This window comes from Ursus arctos, unplaced genomic scaffold (assembly GCF_023065955.2).
Source record: "Ursus arctos isolate Adak ecotype North America unplaced genomic scaffold, UrsArc2.0 scaffold_1, whole genome shotgun sequence".
Lineage (NCBI taxonomy): Eukaryota > Metazoa > Chordata > Mammalia > Carnivora > Ursidae > Ursus > Ursus arctos.
This window is the reverse complement of record NW_026622763.1, coordinates 103,815,653-103,832,360: the sequence shown is the minus strand read 5'-3', so window position 1 is coordinate 103,832,360 and position 16,708 is coordinate 103,815,653. Positions and strand designations below refer to the sequence as shown.

Genomic DNA, 16,708 nt, shown 5'->3' with positions numbered 1-16,708 from the left:
TCACAGGGAGTCAAATATGGCTCACATCCAGGCTCTGCTAGCTGGAATAATGGGCAAAGTATGGAACTGGGTTAAGCCTCAGCTGCCTCGTCTGTATGTAACAAGAAAGCAGTACTACCAAGTTCCGGGTTGTTGTGAATTAAATGAGATCAGAAGTGCAACAACACGGGAGGAGCTCAGCACAGAGACGCCTCTTTCTTTCCCTGCCACGTCCCGGGGCCCGTAGCTGAGTGTTCGGACAGGGACCCAGGGACACTGGAACACAGATCCACTTTGACAGGAAGCTTTTATATATTTAGAAAATGTTATTATTTGTAAGGCAGAAAGAATCACCTTGTGTTTGACATACATTATTATGTTTGCATTTTCTGAGGCACACCACTAAGGTCATCACGGATAATCCTAAGTGTTTTGGATTCAGATTTGGAAGTCAGGCCAGTTCTGCTCTGGCCATTTATGTCATTTGAAATAGGACATAGGTGAGGTTATCCGGGCAGTGGACTTTGAAACATTTGGTAGCTCAAGAAAACGCAGAAATCGGACCTATGTAAAAGAAGGACACGTGGGTGCTCACGAAGAGGCAGGAAGCCAGAGTGTTTCTGAAATGTCGAGGAGCTGAATGCATGACCGTCTACCTGAGAAGGGGCAAGGCTAAGGAGGACGGGTTTCTGCCTCCCGGCTCTCAGCGGAAGCAGAATGTGACCAGTTTAAACTGGGATGAAAGAGCAGCTTCAGTCTAGACTAAATCAGACGTTTCTTCAGATCCTGGTATTGGAAAACAATGTCCCAACCACGCCAGCTGTGTCCTTGGAGGGAAGTCAGGCCCGCGGACGTTGACTTAACTCCCGTCTAGATGTCACCGGCCCTCGACTGAACATTCCAGAGGCTTCAACCTCAATCAGCTCCCCCAGCCCCAGTTCTGACTGCAGTCTTTCCTTCTGTTTTGTTAAGGAAGGCCAAGGGAAGCTTGCAAAGGCAAAGTTATTGACATAAAATGGGGCAGATTCCTGCAGATTTGAGACAGCGCCTACTGGAGGCCCATTCACTGAACTGCTAATTCCTAATCCACGCGACCCAAAGATAGAGGCGAAAGTCATAGCGCGCGACGCACACTTTCTTTATCGGGCAGACGAAGCAGAGTGTTGTCCGCAGGATCAAAGACCAGGAAAAATCATTAGAACTACGAACAGTCCTGTGTTGTTCTGGGCGTGTTCTGCACAAGCCGGTAAAACAGAAACAAGACTCCGCATTAAAGGACAAAGCGCAAGTCCACCCGCTTCTTAGCCTCTCCTCCGAGGAAGGTGGAAACGGGCAGACATTGAGACCTCCCCCAGGTAAGTGACTTAGTCTGAGCTTTTTAATGAAATGAGAGAGGAAATTGCAAGCCTTCCATTCCAAAAGAGGCCTGCGATCAGTTTAGAGTCTCTGAATGTGGTTCAAGCAGCTGGGGAGGGTGCTAATCCAGACCCCCCAGGGTGCCCCAGGCAAGGCAACAGTGTCCCCAACCTGTCCTTGGCTCTAATGAGCTAAGTCGGAGCCCCTGTAAGGATTGATTATTTCCGAGGCTATGAAAAGCTTGAAGGAAGGTGAGGATTTCAGAGACTCCTGAGTCATGTCTCGAAAATTTTGTTTGCATCTCACGCGTGTAACATGGCCAGTTTTTTCTTTCTTTAGCAATTTTCCTCTGTTAAAACAGATTATTAGAAAGGCCAGTCTTAGGTTTACTATAACACGGTATATGGGGATTTTAACTTATCACTAAGGCGCTGGTGGGATGTGGGCAGGGAGAACTTTCTTTCCTGGTACCAGAGAAATATGAACATCAGAAAAGGTCATTGAAAAGCGATCCCATCCCTTCTGATGTCACCAGGTGAGTCAGGAGTGCACGCGTCCTCTCTGTCAGTTCTACAAAAGCTTGTATTCTGAGGACAACAGAATGGTGTGTATTTGGCTTAGATGAACAACCTGAGGCTGGTGGCACCCCGGAGAGGCCGTCTGCAGCGTGACCGTGGTGCGGGGTCACACGAGGGCCTAGACCACAGGCTGCTTCCGTTTACGAAAACATTGGCTCAGAGGTTTCCCCTCAGTGGACACATCTGTCTGCAGAACACGTGCCCTCCCGACTCAGATGCACCTGTTTTAACCTTTTCCTGAGTCCTTGGGGAACCCCTCCGGGAGTCTGAGGAATGCTCCGAACCATTTTTTATGAGAAAAAAATGCACACACACAAACACAAAACAGGCGGGAGATCATTTCAAGTGATACGCAGGTGCCTTTCAAGTGCTTCCAGGCCTCTGGGCAAGGATGACGATGCTAATGGTCCCGTGGTAATATGTTACTCGTAGTTTACAGACAGAACGAAAGGATTCGGGGTACGTCCATGGGAAGAGGATGAATTGACAAAATCTTCAAAACCATGAAAGCTATTTGGTACATAATGCAAACAGGACTGAATCTTGGCCTTAATTGACCCGGCTTTGGGAGATGTTAGTCTAAGAATAGAATGCCCAAATTATGACCGCCCCGATACATTTGGTAAGATCTGTTCAGTTTTGAATGGGGAGAAATTAACATGTAAAGGTATTTTTCTAGAAAGTAATATAGCACGATAACAAAAAAAAATACACAAATGAATTCCAGATTAGGGAAAGAATCAGGGGCAATACATTCAGAGTAACGTTAGAAGGGTTTCATTGCATTTCTTATGGTGGTCGTTAATCACCGCGGACACATCGTTACTTTTGACCAAAGGGAGGTGCTTCTGTGGACAGAGCTCGTAGATAGTTTGCGGGGGTTTGTGAACCGATATGCGTCTGTTCAACCTGCCTTTACAGAGAATAGTTCAACTTGTGCTCTCTGGAAGCAATTTGTATCATAATTGGAAAGATGCAATTCATTGCAACCAAACCAGCCTTATAAATATTCTGCGGTTTACATTTATTATGAATGGCACAGTAGATAAAATGTCTCTGTTTGTGTTGGCAGCCTGGCTTAGACCTTTGTCCCTGCATAATTACTGAGTGTCTTTTTAGCTCTAAACAGTGTCCCAGGTGGATGGTAAATGATTTGGTCCTTTTATTAGTCAAGGCAGTAGGAAAGACTATGGCTAGAGACAGGTTCGTGTTACTAAAAGGCCATGATTTGGTGATGGACTTCTGTTCTAAATATGTCAAACCTGGCAATTTCTTAAGGGACCAGTACAGGACAGCATCCCACAGCTGCTCCCTTGAATGCATTTCGACCCAATTATAATACAATCATGCATATATACATATAAATAATACAAACATATGGATATACAGTTTTTTGTATAGGATTCCTTATCTTCAAAACGTAGTACAACTAGAAGCATTTAAAGAAGGCACATTTTATGTGAAATCATGGTCCTTTTTGGTAAGTTTTCTACACTCAACAGGCCACAGAATCTTCCTGTCCTTAGCATGTTTGAAAATGAATACAGAGCAACACAATCCTCTTACAGACATTACTTAAGCTACACACACACGCACACACACACACACAGACACACACACACTTTTGTAAGAGGACAATCAGGAAAAGCAAACTTCTTTTATGTCTCCATACCGCAAGTGATACATAGTTTACTTAGAAATTCAAGCTAACGGGATTTAATGTGAGCTTCTAGACTCCAGTTACCTCGTCTCTCCCGTTACATGCTCCTTGTTTATGTTTACATGAGAGGAAGATAGTTCACCACTGACCATTCTGTTGTGTTCCTTATCTTATTTTTTAAAGATTTATTTATTTTGAGAGAGAGAGAGCACGTGCGAGAAGAGGGAGGGGCAGAGGGAGAGAGAGAACCCCAAACAGACTTCTCACTGAGCGTGGAGCCCCACTCGGGGCTCGATCCCACGACCGTGATCCAAGATCATGACCCGAGCTGAATTCAAGAGTCGGGCGCTTCACCGACTGAGCCAACCAGGCGCCCCCGTGTTCCTTATCTTATTGAGGAGACATCTACTGTTTGCAATTTGGAACATTAGAAATTGTAATCACTAAATAATGCTTTTAATTTAATCAAGTGCTTAATAGCTAATGCATTTATACACATTAATGTTCAGGAACCAGAATGGTGTTCAATGAAACGTACCTCCCATCCATGCCATCCATTAAGCCGGTTGCCAATCTCATTTTCAAATCTCGTGTACCCTTTTAGAGAGCCTCCATGCACACATGAAACAAAGCTCTATTACAGAGTCTCATTTTCTAACCTCTTTTTGTTACCCAAAGGGCGACATAGGAGGCACATGGCTCTGTTTTCTTGCTTTTTTCACTTAACAGTACATCTTGGAGAGTTTCTGTGTCACACCTAGGGAGTTTGATCATTCTTTTTACACTTGTGTAGTAGTCCACAACATGGTAAGTCATTATAAAATCAGTCCTCTATGGATGAATGTTTGGGTTACTTCCATTATTTTACGATCAACAAAGCTTCAACATTATCATCTCTCTGTGGGTACGTCTGTCGGATAAATTCCCCCAATGGAGTGGATGGCCAAAAGAAACTGACATTATTTTGACAGATATTGCCCAGTTTCTCTCCACTGGGACTGTATGAACTTCCATTTCCATCAACTGTGCATGAAAGTACTTGTTCCTTGAGAACTTTGCCAGCAGTGTTGTTAAGCTTTGGAATTCTAGCATAGTTTTAATTTGCTTTTCTCTTATTATGAGTGAGGCTCAGTGCATTTTCACTGCACCAACAGCCCTTTGTCATTTCTTTCCCATGAAGTATCTATTCATATCCTTCAGGTCATTTGTCCTTGCTTCTGTTTTATTTTTTTTAAGGTCTTATTCTTAATACTTTCTAAGATCTCAATATGTGTAGGAGATTGGCCCCTTCCCTCTGATTTGAGTTGTAAAGACTTCTTGTATGTTTGAATACATTTCTATTGCCTTTGATTATAAAGATTGGAAGTGATTATAGAAACTGGATGAATTCAATGCAGACTACTGGTCACTGATGTTTACAGAAAAGCGCCATGTTAACCCTTAAGGTCTGTGTTAATTGCCTTCCTCCATGCTTTCTGCAAAGTTACCTTGATTAACTACTCTTTTACTAAAGTAAAATTGAATGCTATTCAATTGGAAGATTAGAGTAAGGCAAAATAGGGAAGCTATCCAGTCATTTCCTGTACCATTTCCTGTACCCCTACTATGTGCCAAGCATGGTGTTATCTTTTCTCTGCATGAAAAATTAACGACCGTACAATACAGGGCATATTTCATTCCATCTGCAACCTTAATTCCCTTGCCATGTGTGGCAATGTATTCACACGTTCCAGGTATTGGGACTTGGGCGTCTTTGGTAGGACATCATTCTGCTGGTCACATTCCCTATCTGATAGTGCGGTGCCTCTAAGAGTCTTTGCATTGTCCCATCGGAGCATGTGGCATCTTCCCCTTCAGCTCCAGGTCAGAGTCAGGGAGACCCAGGGCCTTTATGTTAGCTGGGAAATGAGCCTCGCCCAACACCTTGATCCATTGCAGTAGATCCTGGGAATGTGAGGTGGGTCTCCAAGTGCCTCACAGTGATCTCTGAGAACTTCTGAAGGAGCTGAGTTGAGTTGATGGTGTGGGGCTGATTGTTTCCTCCAGGTTCCTGGGTCGGAGGAGTGTACCTGTTCTAGTAGCTTCACTACGATAACTTGGAGCATTTGTTTAAAATACTGCAGGGGCGCCTGGGGGGTTCAGTCAGTTGAGCGTCTGACTCTTGATTTCAGCTCAGGTCATGATCTCAGGGTCGTGAGAGCCCTTGTCGGGCTCGTGCTTAGTGCAGAGTCGGCTGGAGGTTCTCTCTCTCCCTCTCCCTCTGCTCTTCCCCCTGCTTGCATGCTGTCTCTCTAAAATAAATAAATACATAAAATCTTCTAAAAAATAAAAATACTACAGACTTATGGATTCCTATACTTAAGGCAAGGTTGCCCAGGTCTATATTTTAACAGGTTCTCCAGGTGCTTGTTCCTCAGTAAACCAATGTTCTAGATCACCGTGGTTCAAATGTGAATTCCTGGCTCTTGGCTATGGTACTAATTGGATTTAAAGACTTCTAAGTGTTCTTTTTAAAACCCTGAATTATATGACTGTCTGGCTTCCTGACCACTCTCCTTAGCTCCTGTCCATCTTTTCCTTGAAGGTATAGCCAGGACAGAGAGCCTGCTGGCTGTTCCAGTCTTCTGGGGTAGGAGGTGATTACAAAAGCAATCTTCTGAGTAATTACTTCTAAGTGTGTGGGCATTTGGTTGAAACATCTTTTGTTGTTGTCGTTTTGTATCAAATAATAGTTACGGTTTCTTCCAGGCTTCTGACAGATTGTATTTTACAAAGATGGCCATAACATTTCCCCCACAAAGATGTGAAGTCTCACTTTCCTCTCCTTGGAGCTGGGTTCACTTGCAACCAACAGAATGTGGCAGGAGTGACACTGTGTGACGTCTAGAGCTCGGTCAGGAATGATCATAAAGCTTCCTCCTTATTCTCTTAGGATGCCCACTTTGGGGAAAGCCGGCCACTACCTAAGAAGTCCAGTTACACTGAGGCCACCATGTTGGAGAGGCCACCTGTAGACGCCCTCGTGAACAGTCCTAGCAGCCCTCCAGCCATTCCCCCCCACGCACAAAACCCCACCAGAGAGAGTTGATATTCATTATTCCGAGTCTCTGAGTTTGCGAATTCTCCTGCTCACTAGAATTTACGTATAACTCCCAAATCAATGCTTGCAGCACCTTTGTGATCATTCATGGACGTGTGCAGAGGGGCAAGAGAGTTGATCTCCGGACACGTACATTCCCAGCAGAGGCAGAGCTAGGCTTTCTTGTTTTAGCTCTCAGACTGTAGCCAAGTGTCCTTTTCATGGCCCACTTGGTGCCATGTTTTCTGCACTTTTGTGTTTTTTTGTTGGTAGTTTCACTGTTTAAAGTGGCCCCAAGGGTGGTGTTGAAGTGCTTGCTCTCTAGTGCTCCTCAGCTAAGGAAGGCCGTGATGTGTTCATGGAGAAAACACATGTGTCAGAGAAGCTTTGTTCATGTGTGAGTTCTGGGTGAGTTCAGCGTTAATGAACCAACAATATGGTACATCGTGGAAAAGGAAGGGGAAATTTGCTAATTTGTACGTGAGGCTACTTCTGAAAATGCCACCGTTGCGCGTGTATGTGTGATGAAGCTATGGAAAAGCGGCTAAAGCTGTGGATTCATGAGTTGATGATTGAGTAAGAAAAAGAAATAAATACGGCATGGTGGACGGCACTGTGGTGAGGCAGAAAGCCCGAGAAATTCACGATCACATTACTCAGGGTTAGGAGGATGTTAAACCCTTCTCACAGAGTGTTTTAGGATTTAGTATAATTATAATTAACCTAATTATGTTGAAGAAATATGTGTTAAATATTAAACAAAAACGCTCACCAAAAAAAAAAAAAAAAAAAGTTACAGATCGTTCAATTGACACAAATGTTGGGAGCAGAGGCTCTCGGAGGCCTAGCCTTGAATTTCCCCTGGGAGCAGTGGCTCAGTATTTGCTAATTCAGGGTTCAAGGCAGTTTTATAGAACACAGCTTGTGCGAATAATGAGACTCCACGGTTTATCCTGCACCCTCCAGGCCAGCCCATCACCAGCTGAGCACCGTGGAGCTGCAGGAGCCGCAGAGCAATCTCCTGGCTAGGGTCGGCCGCCCGAGTTTCTGGCTCCCGGCATCTGTGAGATACGGTAGAGTGGTTGCTGTTCAATCCGCCACGTTCTGGGATGGCTGGAGATGCGGCGTAGGCAACAAGAGCAGAATTTGGGACCAGATGTGCTAGCTTCGGTAGGTGTTCTCTCCTCCCTTTCTGACGATAATACTGCAAAGTAGGTGTTCCTGAGAATGGACAGGTGAGGACACTGAGAGTCAGAGGGTTTGCCCAGCTCAAGGTCACGCCGTTCTGAAATGGTGGCATAATGATTCCATCTGGCACAGACCAAGCCCAGACTCATGCTCTGGTCCCTGCACCCCACTGGCTGCCGAAGAGACATCAGCCGCTCCCAACTCAACCACTCCGTGTGAGACTAGGTAGCCTTCTTCTCTCCTCTTATGCCCTTCAAGTTGTATAGCTCCGACAACCGGATGCTGCAGCGTTCACCCATTTCCAGAGACTTTCCCCTGGAGAGGTCGGTAGGACCTTCGGTTACGTGGGCCGCTCAGCCTGTTAGCATGGTGAGTGGTGCGTATATTAAGCAGAAAGCCCACCTGGAAGTGAGGCTGTCCTGTCTATTAGGCAGGGCTCAGGCTTTTGAGGACAAGGATGTGGGAAAGGACTCAGAATGGGAACTGGGATTGCTGTACCACCTGGCTGACTCACGTCCACCTGGGCCTTCCTCTGTCGCCCCTGTGTCAGGGAGAGACTGGCCATGCGTGTGTCCCCTGAGAGCCAAGCTGAGTGACTTCAAGAGCATATAAGGGGTGGGGGGGAGGAAGATGTCTTCTCCAAGAGGGATCCTGGGGCTTGGCTCCCAAATGCTGGCAGGAAAGGTTCATTGATGTGGTCTGATGGGTCCTGTGGCACCCTGACTTGGTGCCATCACTGCTGGTGGGGAGGTGGAAAGCGAGGGAGCTTGGGCATAGAGTGTGTCTGTCATTTTGAATCCGGGCAAACAGAGACAAAAGGCGTTTGGCAGGAGCGTGATGGATGCCTGCTTTGTCCTGCGGCTGGCAGGCTGGGGGTGGGGGCAGAGTAGGAGAGCAGCCCTTGCTAGAATGAGTAGGCTGAAGGGACAATGTAGGACGGTGCATGTCTTCCAGCTATCTGGTGTTTATGTGCCCCCATCCTTCTGGAGAAAGCCACGTGGTTATATGGCAAGCCCTGTGCTGTTTGCCACCATGTCAACTTCATGCTGTGCTGTGAGGTAAATACTGTGGCCAATAGAATCATGGCCCCTTAGGATGTCCTTTCTCTAATTCCTGGAACATACTACCTTATATGGCAAAGGAGAATTAAGATTGCTAATCAGTGTTTCTTAAAATAGAGAGTTTATCCTAGATGATCCAGATGGGCCCAGTGTTGTCACAAGGGTCCTTAGGAATGGAAGTGGCAGGCAGGCATCAGCGATGCAATGTGGGAAGGACTCAACCAGCCATGGCTGGCTTTGAAGATGGACGAGGGGCCACACGTCAAGGAGTGTGAGGGGCTTCCAGAAGCTGGAGAAGGCAAGGAACTGGATTCCGCCCTGGAGCCGGGCTGCTGACTCCTTGATTTTATTTAACACAGTGAGACCCATTTTAGACCTTGGCCCTCCAGTACTGCACGATAACAAGTTTGGGGTGTTTTAATCTACCATGCGTGCGATACTTTGCTACAGTAGTGGTAGGAAACTGACACAGGTATTATTTCCCACAAGCAACTTGCCCAGATCAGCAACATTCACGGGCCAAAATAGCAGAGCTGAAATCCGGTCCCACGTCCATACGATGCCGGGTCTACACCCTACAGCTCGAGGATGCTGGTTCTCTGTCAGGATCTCCTGTCATTTTTCCTCTGGAATTAGACTTGGTGAATGTTAGAGATGCTGATATGAAGCCGAGAGTCACCTCAGCCACTTGGGATGTGTCTCACCAGGGACATTGTGACATTGTCATCAGACCTAGTCAGGAGTATCTCAGTATAAATGCAAAATTTGAGGTTTTGGTGGGAAGGATAAAATAATAATAGAATTAAACTCAACACTTTATAAAAGTGCGAGGGCTGCATCTTAATTCAACCTGGCTCCTTGTCCTGGGAAGTACTGGGGCAGAGCTCAAACTGAGGGATATTCAAAACTGCTGAGCCAATGGCATTAATATTTATGAGGCGTGCGAGCCTGTGGGGTGCTGCGGACACGCTGGCTCGAGGAGCGTGATGTTCTGCGTTTTGGTTTGGCTCTGCCCTCCATCTCTGCCCAATAAACTGAAGGTTGCCCTGACTTTACTGTCTCCATCGATCCATACGCTAAGCTATCATTAATACTTTCCCCGGGGCCTCCTCTCTTAACCTGGGTTTTTTTCAGATGGGAAAGGTCACATTGGCATCCTTGTCAGCCTCCGTTTTTACAACACAACCTTGTTTGCGTTTCAAGCTGTGATGTTTGTAACCCTGGGAATCGCCTGGAGGACTCTCAGGATCAAGGGTGGGCGGGGGAATTGGGCTGGGCGGACCCTTCCTGCTTTGTCCACTCCAATCGGAGCAGCATCGTGCTTATCGGTTTTGTGTTTTTGCTTCTACTTGAGATCCCATGTCCAGAAAGTGGTTGGCTGCTATGGAAAGTTTGAGAGCTGTTGATGGGAAGGTCTACAGTGGTGAGACTCTATGGGAAGCGTATTCAACCAATAAGTATGGATGCAACCGAATACCAGACACTTACCTCGTCCCTGGGGAGAGACTTACATGAAAGAGACAAAAGTGCCTGCCCTCGAGGAGCTCACAACCTCAGTGAGGTGACACGTCCGGCCAGATGATCACTGCACTTTCTTGGCCCCAGACTGAAGTTACAATGTATATAGTTTTCATGCTGAAACATCTGTTTTCTTACCACCACTATCTGATGGCTGGTGCCCTCTCCCCCCCAATTCTGGGGGTCTCTTAGCAATGCACCTCAGTACTTCAGAACATGAGACTCTGGCCCCTCCGTGGACACCCAGCGGCTCCCCTGGCCCTCACTGCTCGGTCAGTCCCTTCTGCTGACCATGGTGGGGGCGGGGGTTGATCCCTGTGGAAGCACAGTGTGGACTGCTCTGGGGGTGAGTGGGGACAAAACCCTGTCCTCTCTGGTGCTCCCAGGTCTGGCTGGTTTGTGAGGAGGACCCTTCTTTCCATCTTGGCTCCAAGTCTCCTGTCCCCAGGGTTTCAGTTAGACATCTCTTGGCTGGATCAGGGTCCCCTGGGCTGGGAATCTGTGGTCCTCTGATGACTGTGGCTTTGTTCCAGCCCCATTCTGCCTCCTGCCTCTCTTCTGGGAAAATTCTGTTCCAATAGACTCTTCTGCCAGTCCCTTTTCAGAATGGGCTTCTGCCTGGCTTCTGCTTCTACCCTTACCAGCCCCCATGACAGTGGTGTGTCCCCAGGCTGTGTCCCTTCCCCACACCAGTCTTCTGCCCTTAAATTACTTGGGAGCCCCTCTCCTCCCATACAGGCTGGGAAGGGGGCCAGAGGCTCTGCCCCCACTTGGCCTTGGTCATCCCAAATGACATTGCCATTTATAAGATAGTCACTAGCGGGAACCACGAGAGCTGGTGTCCCCTGGCTGTGGACTGACCTCTTAGCCGTTTTGTGGTCCCTGCCTTCCTTCCCTCGGGTGGGGTGGGGGGCTGGTAGGCACAGGCAAGATGTTGTTGGCATACATGGTGTCTTAAACATTGTCATTTCATTTAAAATAGTACATTTCCCATAAAAATCCAGGTTTCCGGCTTGCCTTGAGAAGTTGGAGAGTTCGGTCCCTCTGGGTCCCCAGGGAGCAGTCAGCTGCTGCTTCGGTCAGAGGGGCCGTGTTCTGTCCAGCCCACACAGCCTCCTTGGCCCACTTTGCTCCTTTTCCTGTCCAGCCCCTGTGGGCTCTGAGTTTTTAAGCCCTGTCTTTTTTGCAGCGGCTTTCAGAATAGCTGTGGTTATTTATAGAGCTCCCCTTTACTCCCTCCAGGCCACACACACCCTGACCCAAGCAGCAACTGTGTGCCTAGACATGAAGAAGAGGGAAGGGCTCTATTTACTAGTGATAAACAGGAGGAGAGTGTGGGTGAAGGGTGCCAGTTGCCTCCTCTTATTTCTTCTTTCCCCACTACTGGGCCAAGTTGGGGAGAGATTCTCCACATGGTGCCACTCCCTCAGGAGCAATATGGCTGGTGATGGAGGTGATGGAATGGCTCCTGTTGGACTAGGAGAATGCTCTGGAGGCCATTTTCTTGCTTGAGTCATGGGGCTCATGGTAGGTCTCAATCCCTGTCACTCCCAAACCAGGTGCAGCCTTCTTGGTGTGTCTTGTCGGTCCTCCTGCATTGGAGCAGGGCAGTTCTTCACCGAGAACTCTGCCCCAGGACCGGCACATGAGGAGTAAGAAGCTGAGCCTCCATAGGCTAGTTTCTTCTGAACCCAAGTGAAAGGAGATCCTCCATTACTTCTGGCTCGGCTGCTCTTTCTTATTTAAGGAGATGTTTTGTACAGTAGAAATCAAGGCACTTCTATGGTTTGGTCATGCTCAACAATATAAAATGATCTCTTAAACATTTTAAGACATCATTCCTATCTAAACCATGAACATTTCAATAACATCTTTTAAATTTTTTATTTTGATATAACAATTCACAGGAAGTTACAAAACTAGTACAGAGTGGTCCCATCTAGCCTTAACCCAGTTTCCCCCAAGGTAACATCTTACATATTTATAGTATAATACCAATACCAGGAAGTTGACATAGGTATAATACACAGACCGTATTCAGATCTCATTGTTCTTACATGGGTGTGTGTGTCTGTGTGTGTGTGGTTCTATACAGCTTTATCACCTGTGCAGATTATGTGACCACCAACCCCAGTCGAGATACAGAACAGTTCCATCTTCTCAAAGATCCCTTGTGCTATCCCTTCACATCCATCCCTCCTCGCCAACCTGGGCAACCATTAGTCTGTAAATGGAATCATACCGTATGCACCTGTTTTAGTCTATTAGCACTGCTATCACAAAGTATCATAAACTGGGGGGGGGCTTATCAAAATGGAAATTTGTTTCTCACAGTTCTGGAGTCTGGGAGTCCGAGATCAAGACTCCGACAGAGTCAGTGTCTGGTGAGAGCCCTCTTCCTGGCTCACAGACTTCTTGCTGTGCCCTAACGTGGTGGGAGGGGTGGGGGAGCCCTCTGGATCTCTTTTACAAGGGCCCTAATCTCATTCATCAGAGCTCTGCCCTCAGGACCTAATCCCCTCCAAAGGCCCCACCTCCTAATATCATCATCTTGGGAGTTAGTCTTTCCACATATATTTTGGAGGAAACACAAACATTCAATCTATAGCACTATCCTTTTTGAGACTGACTTTTTTCATCCAGTGTAATTGCCTGGACCCATCCAAACTGTTGAGTGTACCATAGTTCACTCCTCATTGCTGAGGAGTGTCCCATGGTGTGCGAGTACCAGTGTGTGTTTAATCGTCTTCCCATCAAAGGACATCTGGGTTGTTTCCAGTTCCTTACTATCATGAATAAGGGTACTATGAACATTTAGGTATAGGTTTTTGTGCAAACATTCCAACACAGCTCTTTGCTTCTGATTTTCAGAAGAGAAAACAAAAACATTACTCCTTATAGGGAAATTCCCATACAAGGACTGACACTTGATTTACCTTCTACATCCAGCTCTTCTCCCCTCCCCCAGTTAAATTCATTCGCTCAAATCCCTTTCATTGAGCACTTATTATAGGCAAGATTCTCTATGCACGGGTCTGCAACAGATCCGGCCTCATGCAGCTTATTCTAAGCATCCATGCAAACGAATGAGTGCTCTGGAGAAAATTCAGCTGGGTAATGAAGTGGAGGGCTGCCCGATGGAGAATAGCAAACACAACTTCCTGCAAAGCCTAGACAGCGATGCTTCCCAAACTAGGGTATTCACGCTCCTCAGAACACAGGGCAGAGCCGCATTTCTTAAGTTTTGATGTGCAAAGGAGACACTCCAGGATCTGGTTACAATGCAGATATGGATTCTCTTTGGCTAGGCTGGGGCCAAGATTCTGCATTTCCTACAGCTCCGGGGGCAGGGGGTGGGGGCGGGGGATGCCGAGGCTGCCAGTTGGGGGTCCACACTTGGAGTAGCAGGTGCTAGACTAAGTATGAAATGAAGCCTCAGAAAACACATAGTTCATTCACAGTACTTGATGGTATTTTTTGGATGTTAAGCAAATATATGTATTTATTATTTGTGTATAATATATTAAGCATATTTATTATTTATGTACAAGTTATAAAATATGTAAGTGGATGAAGGTGCCCATGAATTTTAAATACATGTAAAGAAATCTACTCTATGCTACTTCGTTAGGGCTAGATCTCCAGCCCCCATATACTGCTGTTCTATCTCTGAAATGCTTGGGTGGAAAATTTTGAGAGGCACCGTGTCTGAGCATTCACTTACATGCTTACCTGGGAAGCCCAGCCCTGGCTGCTGGCCATGTGGCTTCTCAGGGTCTGTTTCCTGTGAGCTGGGCCCCTTCTGCAGAGTTCTCTGTTGTTCCGAGGCCAGGCCGGAGCTTCGTGCACCCATGGGAGCAGCTTCCTCTGGGATTTGCCTTGGGAGCCTGAGGCACATTTACCGAACTCCTCTGTTGAATAATTCTGCTTCCTCCGAGGACCCAATTAGACTTTAAAGAGAGCCTTGATTTCTGAAGACTTTCTCTTTAGTAAATAATCTTGAACTCCCCCAGTAAGGTTTAAACAATAAATGTATTTTAGATTGATACCCACTTCTGGCCTGAGAGTTTGCTACAGGCTGGGCATTCATGCAGGCCCACCCCACCCCTTCTCTTTCCTGTTTCCTTTGGGATTTTGCTTGGGTGATGCCCATGTGTTGGGGAGACTGTGCACATTTAATTCTATATGCAGATGAGATGGCCTGAAGCAATGGAGCTTGCTGCCTGGGCCTTCCCTCCCTCTGCCCCTGTGGGGAGGGATGAGAGCACAGGTGGGGAGGAGGGCTGGGGGACCATGGAGGCACTCTGCAAGAGAAAAGCCTGGTTTTCCATCATCTGGCTTCTTTGCTATCGCTAGGCCATCCAAATCCACCTGGGCTTTCCAGCAAAGAAAAGTGTGGAAATTGGATCCGTAGATGAGAGACTGGCTTGGCAACAGAGAATCCCGGCAGTGGGAAGACTGACGCGGGCCTGGGTCCAGGCTGCCGGGAGCAGCAGACCCAGGGATAGACTCAGCCTGCCCTGCGGACTGCAGGTTCTGTCCCATGCAGCTGGGAGGTGCGAGCGGATGGTGCTGGGCTCCCCGATGCCCAGGGAAAGCTGTGCTCTCTTACTCCTGGGCATCAGCTAAATTGGGCCTCCCAAACCCTTATAGGTAGTAGGAGCCACATAACAGATGGGGCTGATGGAACTCGGCAGAAACGCCCAACTCCATCCACTTCCAAGCCTGGCCATAAAATGTCCCCTGCAAGATTCCCTCACCCCCTCCTTCTCTGAGGACCCGTTCCCTGAGGACTTTGTAAGCCATGTGTTGTAAAAGGCAGCACCTCCAGAGAAGAGTGAGCTGGGTCTCGGAGGAAGGTGTGGGGTAGAGTCCCCTCATGTCACTGTCACTACCCCCAAAGAGTGAGCTGAAAGCAGACCTTTGCTGTGTTAAGCCAAGGAGGTTCCAGTGTTGTTCCAAACACCAGCAGGCTTCCCAGGCTGACAGCGCCGGCTGGGCTGTCTCTAGTCAGAAGACTGGACAAGCAGGACGGGGGCGGGACCTTCGCTTCACGTGGATTTTGGTTTCCTTGTGGCCATGATTGCGGGTCATGGTAGTGTAGCTGCAGGCCTGTGGCAAGGAGAGTGCAAACAAAGCTCTTGGATGTTATTTCGGATTATTTTCCTCCACATGCCTCCTTGTTCTTTTTTTTTTTTTTTTTTTTAAAGATTTTATTTATTCGACAGAGACAGAGACAGCCAGCGAGAGAGGGAACACAAGCAGGGGGAGTGGGAGAGGAAGAAGCAGGCTCATAGCAGAGGAGCCTGACGTGGGGCTTGATCCCAGAAAGCCAGGATCACGCCCTGAGCCGAAGGCAGACGCTTAACCGCTGTACCACCCAGGCACCCCTGCCTCCTTGTTCTTAAGAAAATTATAATTCTTAGCTGAATGTCAAAGCAATCTATGCCCAATGTAGAAAATGTGGGCCATGCATGGAATCATAAAGATGAAAATAAAGATCATCCATTACTTCCTTACTCAGAGATAATTACTGGCCACAGTTTGATGTATTTTTTCAGTTGTGTGTGTGTGTGTGTGTGTGTGTGTGTGTGTGTGTGTTAGATAATGTATGTACATTTATATGTAACATCTCATTACATTCCGGTGTGAGCATTTTCTCCTGTCATTAAAACATGTGAAAGGATAATTTCATCGGATGAATAACATTCACTTAAAGGCTATATTCTAGTTTATTGAAGCTTTCTTTCATTGCTGGGTATCTGGGTTGCTTATAATCCAGTAAAAGCTAACTGTGCCCTACATCTTTGTACATGACCTTTTTTTTTAATAATTTTTATTTTGTTATATTAGTCACCATATAGTACATCCCCAGTTTTTGATGCAATGTTCCATGATTCATTATTTGCATATAACACCCAGTGCACCATGCAATATGTGCCCTCCTTACTACCCATCACCGGCCTATCCCAATCCCCCACCCCCCTCCCCCTGAAGCCCTCAGTGTGTTTCCCAGAGTCCACAGTCTCTCATAGTTCATTTCCCCTTCTGTTTACCCCCTCTTCATTCTTCCCTGCCTTCTCCTACCGATCTTCCTATTTCTTATGTACATGATCTTTAGTCAAACCCGCGCTGCGGTCCCAGGACACACCTTCAGGCTGGACTCTTAGGGGTGGAATCACCGGGAGGCAGAGTATGGTGGTTCTAAGTCTTTTTGAACCTATGGCTAAACTACTTTCTGGAAAGATGTTGTGATTGATACTGTTGAGCATGATGGGAGCTTTTGTCA

At 47.0% G+C, this 16,708-nt stretch overlaps 1 long non-coding RNA gene across 3 annotated transcripts in view; it reads left to right on the top strand.

Moving 5' to 3' along the window:
* The first annotated feature begins 560 nt into the window (after positions 1 to 560).
* The window catches only part of LOC123000517 (uncharacterized), a 205,121-nt gene continuing 188,973 nt past the window's right edge, over positions 561 to 16,708 (top strand). For 2 of the 3 annotated variants that reach the window (XR_006408537.3, XR_006408536.2), the window contains exon 1: positions 966 to 1,334. This is a non-coding gene — a long non-coding RNA (uncharacterized LOC123000517). Of the gene's footprint in view, positions 1,335 to 16,708 lie in introns of all 3 variants that reach the window. The other variant, XR_006408538.3, reaches the window with a different exon arrangement.